Here is a 6,818-nt window from a genome sequence, read left to right on the forward strand (position 1 = left end):
CCCTCGCCATCTGAAGAGTCCGTCACCGGGCCCCTGCCTTCCTTGGCGGCAATTGAGGGAGCTGCCGCCTCAGCGGGTCCCTCAATCGTTTCACATTCACTGGAGGAGGCTGCGCTCTCCTCCATTCTGTCCTCCTTCTCGATCTCCTGCACGTTGACGTTCTTGGCGGCTAAAAGCGATTCCGCCTTCACCGCCCGGTCCCTCCAGAAAGCGACCTCCATCAATGTCTTCTCCAGCTTGGCCTCGAGCGCCTCAAAGCACCTCAGCACCTCCTCGGCGAGTAATGCTTTGGACTCCTCCATGTCCTGCAACTCACAAATCAGATAAAAACCTCAAAGCTCAGCACCAGCTGAATAAATGTGCTGAAAAGCACACTAAAGACAGCGTAGTTCAAAGTCTTTAAGCAGGCAAGAATGGTAAATTCTTGTAAGATAGTTTTTAACTTCGATTTACAACACTGTGTTTCTGCAGAGCGCAATGCGTAGCACGATGTTTACTGATCAAAGTACGAACTCTCTATGATGCGTTCGGCCTTGTCCTCCTTGGATAATTATTGAGCATGGATATCACTGAGCCCCGCCCTCTGGAGAAAGTTGGGATGTTTTCTTGGTTGCAGGAAATCATCTTGTTTGTTGCCAGCCAGTCCTCAAGAATATTTCCTTTTGCGTTTGGTATTCTGGAACCGATCGCTGGAGTTTTCGTATTCCAGTCTGCTCCCAGAATAACAGGTTCTTCGCAGTATTTTATTTGTCTTTCTATATCGTCAAGCATCTGTTCGTAGTCGGCAGTATCCCGATTTGGAAAGAAGTATGAAGAAACAAACAGCACTGTGTCACACTCAACACACACGTAACCATTTCCGTATATACATTTTATCACAGGCAGGGTTGTATAAATAAAAGCATCACAATTTCTATCACATCTAAAAGTTTCGGACTTGACAACATTTGGTTCCTGCCCAATAACGATATCAATCTTTTCCTCTGTGACTTTTTGCATTAGTAGATCATGTGCTGTTTTACACCTATTAACGTTAATTTGGAGGCATTTTATGACATCCCCTTTTCGGTTTCTTCCTTGATTTGTTTTTTTTTGTTTCACAAGCTCTCTAAAAGATTGTTATATCTAGCTCCAGTTGTGTGTTGTAGTCCACTTGTACGGGATAACTTTTTGCTTGTGACAGGGCCCTATGGAAAGCTGGGCATTTTGCCGTTCCCATTTGGTACTGGTTCTCGTTCTTACATAGTGGGCATGTTACTTGTCTCTCCCTGCCGCACCTGAAACACACTTTTTTTTCACTGTCCGGTCCTGAGCAGACATCTTCAGAGGGGTCGTATGCCCAACATTTGCTGCAACGGTGCACGTTTACTCTCTATTCCAATTTGCCCCTCGATAGGCCAACACGTAGAAAGGGTTGCTTTAGCAGCTCTTCAGCTTTATGTTTATCGAGCCTGGGTGTTTCCCGCGTTGGGTCTTAGCTCGCTCAATACGTAGTCCGCCTCGCTTAGTTTTCCTATTACCTTCATTAGTTCAGTCATCACCTCTTCCCTTGTGACAGTAATATTTAGACCTCTAATATGGATCGATTGCAGAGTCCTCCCCGTGCCTTCGGGGGTCTTCTAAGGCTTTTTTAATTTTTTGCATTTCAGTCTCATTTCTTTCCGTTGTTATTAGCACATTTTCATTTTTTGTCTTCCTAATTAATGCCAGCGCTCTCACGATTGTTTTTATACATGATGTAGGGGAAAGTGGGGTAAGATGGCGATGTTAAGAGAAACGCTTAAATTTAATAGTGAAAATTTGTATTTTAAGAAATGAAAACGAATATTTAAAAGAACAAATATATCTGCTACATTATTCTGATAACAAATATCACAAAACATAAATCACTTGTTTCTAAAAAAATAAAAACTGAAAACTGTCATTCTAGTCATCTTACCCCATACATCGGGTAAGATGACGAAGGCGTTGGGGTAACAATGGCTTATGTGCAAAAATCGCAATAGAACTCGCCATTTTCATACGAAGAGCATTCCTCGTGCCACCAAGACGAGCAAGACGAACATTGGATCCAATTTTCAATTGGAGGATCTGTATATAATTCGTTGCAAGCTGGACACATGTAATGACTTTCGTTATGTGCCTTCTGATTTGTAGAATTAAGACCACTTGGGCCAACCTTATCGTAGTCACATTGTGTGAATGTTGATTGATCTAAACGTTTTTCTTTTTTGTCCACGTTCGCTTTCTTTACCTTATTTTCTTTCCTTCTCATAGCTTTTTCTCCCAGTTTTAATTTTTTTTTCAATTATTTTTCTGCTTGTTTATTTTGTTTTAGTTCCAGAGCATCTTTTATAGGCGTGCTACTGATTATAGAAGCAGACAATTTTTGCGAGTTGTTGACGCTCTTTCTGCAGTTGGAATCGGTCTAATTTCTTTTAAAGCTGTTTTGTTTTCTTGAAATAAATTTCGCTTAGTGGCCTCTAGTTTATCTGCAGCTGAATTCTTAGGATTAATTAAATTAGGCCTGTTTGTTTCTGGTGTCTGGTTCAATCTTATGTTTCTGGCATAGATAGATAAAGGAATGTCATCATCAGAATCTGATTGCAAATCAATGGTTAAAGGAGAGTTTATAGAATTTATTTTTCTTGGTGAAGTTGATACAGCGTCTTCTCGAGCGTCCTCTTCTGGGTCATACCGTTCTGTGGTTATTGCTGGTGCGAAATCGCTGTCATTGAAAATTATCGGATTAAATGGTTCGATACCGCATGCTCTAAGCCCTTTCACAGCATTACTTACTGTAGCGGCTTTACAGTAAGCTTCGGCAAATAATGGACCGAGGCCAGAAACGCATCACACACTTGATTGTAGTAGGTCTTCAGGAGACCGAAAAAAGAAACATCAAGCGGCTGTAACCTATGTGTTGTATGAGGTGGAAATCCCACCAATATTATTCCATTTTCTCTACAAAGTTGATCCCTGGAAGTGAAATGTGTGAGCTATGGTTGTCGACCAATAATAACACCAGGTCATCAACGGAAGGCTTTGCGTATCTAACAAAATGGCTTAAATATGCCAGGAAACTCTCAGTCGTCATTCAACCGGAACTTTGGGCCGTTGCATGCGATCCAGGTGGGCATCCATTTAACAGTTCCAGTTTCATTCGTTGACGAGCAAATACGAAAAACGGTGGCACGTAGAAACCCACAGCATTTATAGCACAAACTAAAGTTGTTGTACGGCCTCTTTCAGCGGATACTATTTTGGATACTAGACGTTGTCCTTTAGGAGTTAACATTTTTGGTAGTTTTGTTGGAACTGTCGATAGACCAGACTCGTCAGCATTATAGATTCGATCGGCACTAAAATTACATTTTTCTTTAACAACTCTAAGGATCGTAAACATTTTTTCAACTGAGACTTGATTGAATTGAACTGAACTGTCATTGAGACCGAATTGAACTCTGAGACGAGCAACAGATGTGGCTTCTGGATTTCTCAGGCTAAGATGGTTAGTTGCTTTAAACCCGTCAAACCAATCAATTCCTGCTATTTTGGTTTCGCGATTTAATCTGTGTTGTATTCCGTTTTTCTCAGCAAATTGAAAAGCTAATTTGCGCACTTGAATTTAAGTTAGTCCAAGATCGCGGTTATTACATTCTGTGACATATTGAACAAATTCTGCAGTCTGCTGGGGTGAAATTTTTTTTTTAAATCGACCTGCATGTTGTGGAAGTTTTTCCCCCGCGAGTTGTTTTCTTCGATATCGCCTCAGCGTTGCCTCAGGAATTTTATATTCAATAGCCGCTGCATTACATGATAAGGTTCCTTGTTCCAAAGCTTGTAGCTATCCAGTAGCTGGAGAGCTACAATATTGTAATAGTTTTTCATGCTAAAAAGTATGACATAAATTTCTATGGGGTAAAATGACGAATCGTCGTCTTACCCCCGTCATCTTGCCCCCGATGCACACAAAACTTTAATTTATTATTTCTAAATAAAAACAAAAAAATATCGATTCATCCAACCAGTGGCTGTTTACTCCCTATACCAGTATATAATTAGTAAAAATAATGGAAATCGTACTTACTCATTAACAAGCCTAACCACTAAATTTTCTTGGCTAATTATTATAGCGACCGTTGTGAAAAATAGTCTGACCACGTGTAGGACAAACCAGAAACTGCTGCGACAAAGGGCTGCCGTTCCTTAATACTACATCCTACCCCTTAGATGTTGCCAAATGTGCAATAAAAATAGTAGTAAGTAATATAAAATTTCCACTTTCGTCACCTTACCCCATTCGTCATCTTACCCCAAGTTTCCTTACACCTGTTTGTGTAGATCGCTACCTTTGTGTGGCCCTCGTGGAAGATTGCTTCGACTTGTTTCTTGAGCCGTTCGGTCCTAGAACGCTCGATGTGGTGCAGGGCAACCCATTCATCATCTATGGTCTCTTCCTTCAGTAGCAGAAGTCTGTCCCAGAGGTCGGCCGCCTTGTCCCCTTGTATCACCTTTATAATTTTTGGGCATGCGGTAGCATCTGTTTTTTGTTTCCATTTGGAGCATTGCTCTAGGACGGCAAAAGTGTCTTCACTTTCCATTAGTTCTGGGTATCTTTTTTCTTGTACAGTGGTTGTAAGCTCCTGTTCATCTGTAGGTCCGAAGGCTCGATCAGGCAACTTTCACCGTTGAGGCCTTTGTGTCCAAAGGGTTTCCCTCTATAATCTTTGCTCGTAAATATTTCATCTCAAACCACTGACAATGTATCTATTCCGCAAGAAATTTGATGTATTTATGGCTTCTTTCCAAAACCTCTTTTGTGAATCTGCATCGAATAAGAGCCATCTTGCCTTCTCCACAATGGTTCCGTTCATCCTCACTGCAACGCCATTCTGCTGGAGTGTATAAGTATTGGTTATTTGATGAATTATTCCTTTTCCATTAATATACTATAACAATTTTAAATAAGTTGATCATTAACCGGTTCAATTTGCTTCAAAAGTGTAATTGTCAGGTTTCTTTTACTTTAATCTGCGGAATGAGCGGGAGTCAATCTATATGATATTGCACACAGGGTGACCAAATTGCACACTTTTAAATGAAATATCCCATTTCTATACCAGATAGACAAAAACTGATATCGGTGTCTAAGCCTCGATTTTTATCACAAAATGAATGACGAAAACCGTATGTCACTATCTCCAACAGTTTTCCAGATACAGCGTCTTTTTCAGAAATCCTTTATACAATTCACTGATTCCACTTCAACTTGTTTTATCACATATGGAAATAAAATTATCTGTTTTAGACGGGAGAACCGCATAACCTTGCATTTAGAGATGTTCAATTGCATAAAATTAACTTCACACCAGTTATTCAGAGCATTTAAGACCGCTTGTACATTTAAACGATCATCAGTACGGGTTATTCTTGAATAAAGCTTTAAATCATCAACGAATAATAAAAACTTACAATATTTTACATTAACACATATATCATTGACATAGCAATTGAATAGCAAAGGGGACAAATTTCCACCCTGTGGTACACCAGAGGTAACAGAAATTTTTTTATTTATCCCGAAAGATCGGGATAAATACATGATTTTAAGGACAGATTAAACAAGAAAGTCAACGGTGCACTCACGGAACATCTACATTGGTTTAAAATAGTTGATACTATACCATCTGCCCCTGCTCTATACCATCTGCCCCTGCACTAATAAACTTTTTCAGTTTACACAGTTTATTAAATACTTCACGTTCAGTAACTATACAATTATTAAAATCCACAGTGGTATTACAGTCAAACCCAGGTACAATCATATTATCACAATCGCTGTAGACTGAGCCAAAAAAATCTGCAAAATAGTTTGTTATACAAGTAGGATCATTCAATCATATCAGTTTAGCAATATAATACCGCCTATAATATATACCGCTATTGCACCAGTATGTTCTATATATAAGTAATGCAATTAACTGTTAGAAAGCAAATCATTTAAAAAAAATTGAAACATGTGTTAATAACGAATGTTCAAGAAATTCGACTTGACAAAACTTTGGCTGAACTAGGTGATGATTTTGCGATTTCCACAAGTACAGCCAGTAGAATTTTTAGTAGAAGCCTTTAACAGTTTGGATGCCGCGTGATAAAGTTAAATGCCGTCTCCCTACACCTTTTCGTGCACATTATAGTAAAGCTTACGCCATAATCGATTGTTTACAAATTGAAATTCAGAAGCCGGAAGACCCAGTCAAACAAGCTCTATTTAGCTATTCAATCAAAGAAGCTATACAGGGTTATTCAAAATTGGCGTCATTCCTCTGGAGGTGTTGCCTGGCGCTGTTATAGGAGTACAGAAAACATAGTAAAATAAATTAATTGTTACTAAAAACTGAGAAATTTGCAAAAAACTATATCAGAAATACGGCAGCAATGTTTTTCAAGGTAATCTGCCTAATTAACAATGCGCAAATACCTATTGCTTCGTAAGTATTTGAAACTCCGGTAACCATGGAATTATACAGACTGACAATAAGATAGACAAGGATACACAGTAAATTCAACAAGATTTGTTGACGAAATGTCAACCTGTTCTCATAACCTCGAATTCTGCAGGGTTTTGTGTTTACATTAATAATCCATACAACACCAAACATTTGAATGGTTAACTCCAAACAAACTAGTGCCTGTGCAATCTCCTTATTATTCACTCTTATCAAGCAGCTTCTCGTATTCAGTTAATTAACTCGTGCTCCATTTGTATCTTCTTGTGCTGTGTGTATCGTACAAACGCCTTTCCTCGGTATTTA

The sequence above is a fragment of the Dendroctonus ponderosae genome, unplaced genomic scaffold, assembly GCF_020466585.1.
Source record: "Dendroctonus ponderosae isolate FM_Combo_2020 unplaced genomic scaffold, Dpon_F_20191213v2 Dpon_F_20191213_1, whole genome shotgun sequence".
Lineage (NCBI taxonomy): Eukaryota > Metazoa > Arthropoda > Insecta > Coleoptera > Curculionidae > Dendroctonus > Dendroctonus ponderosae.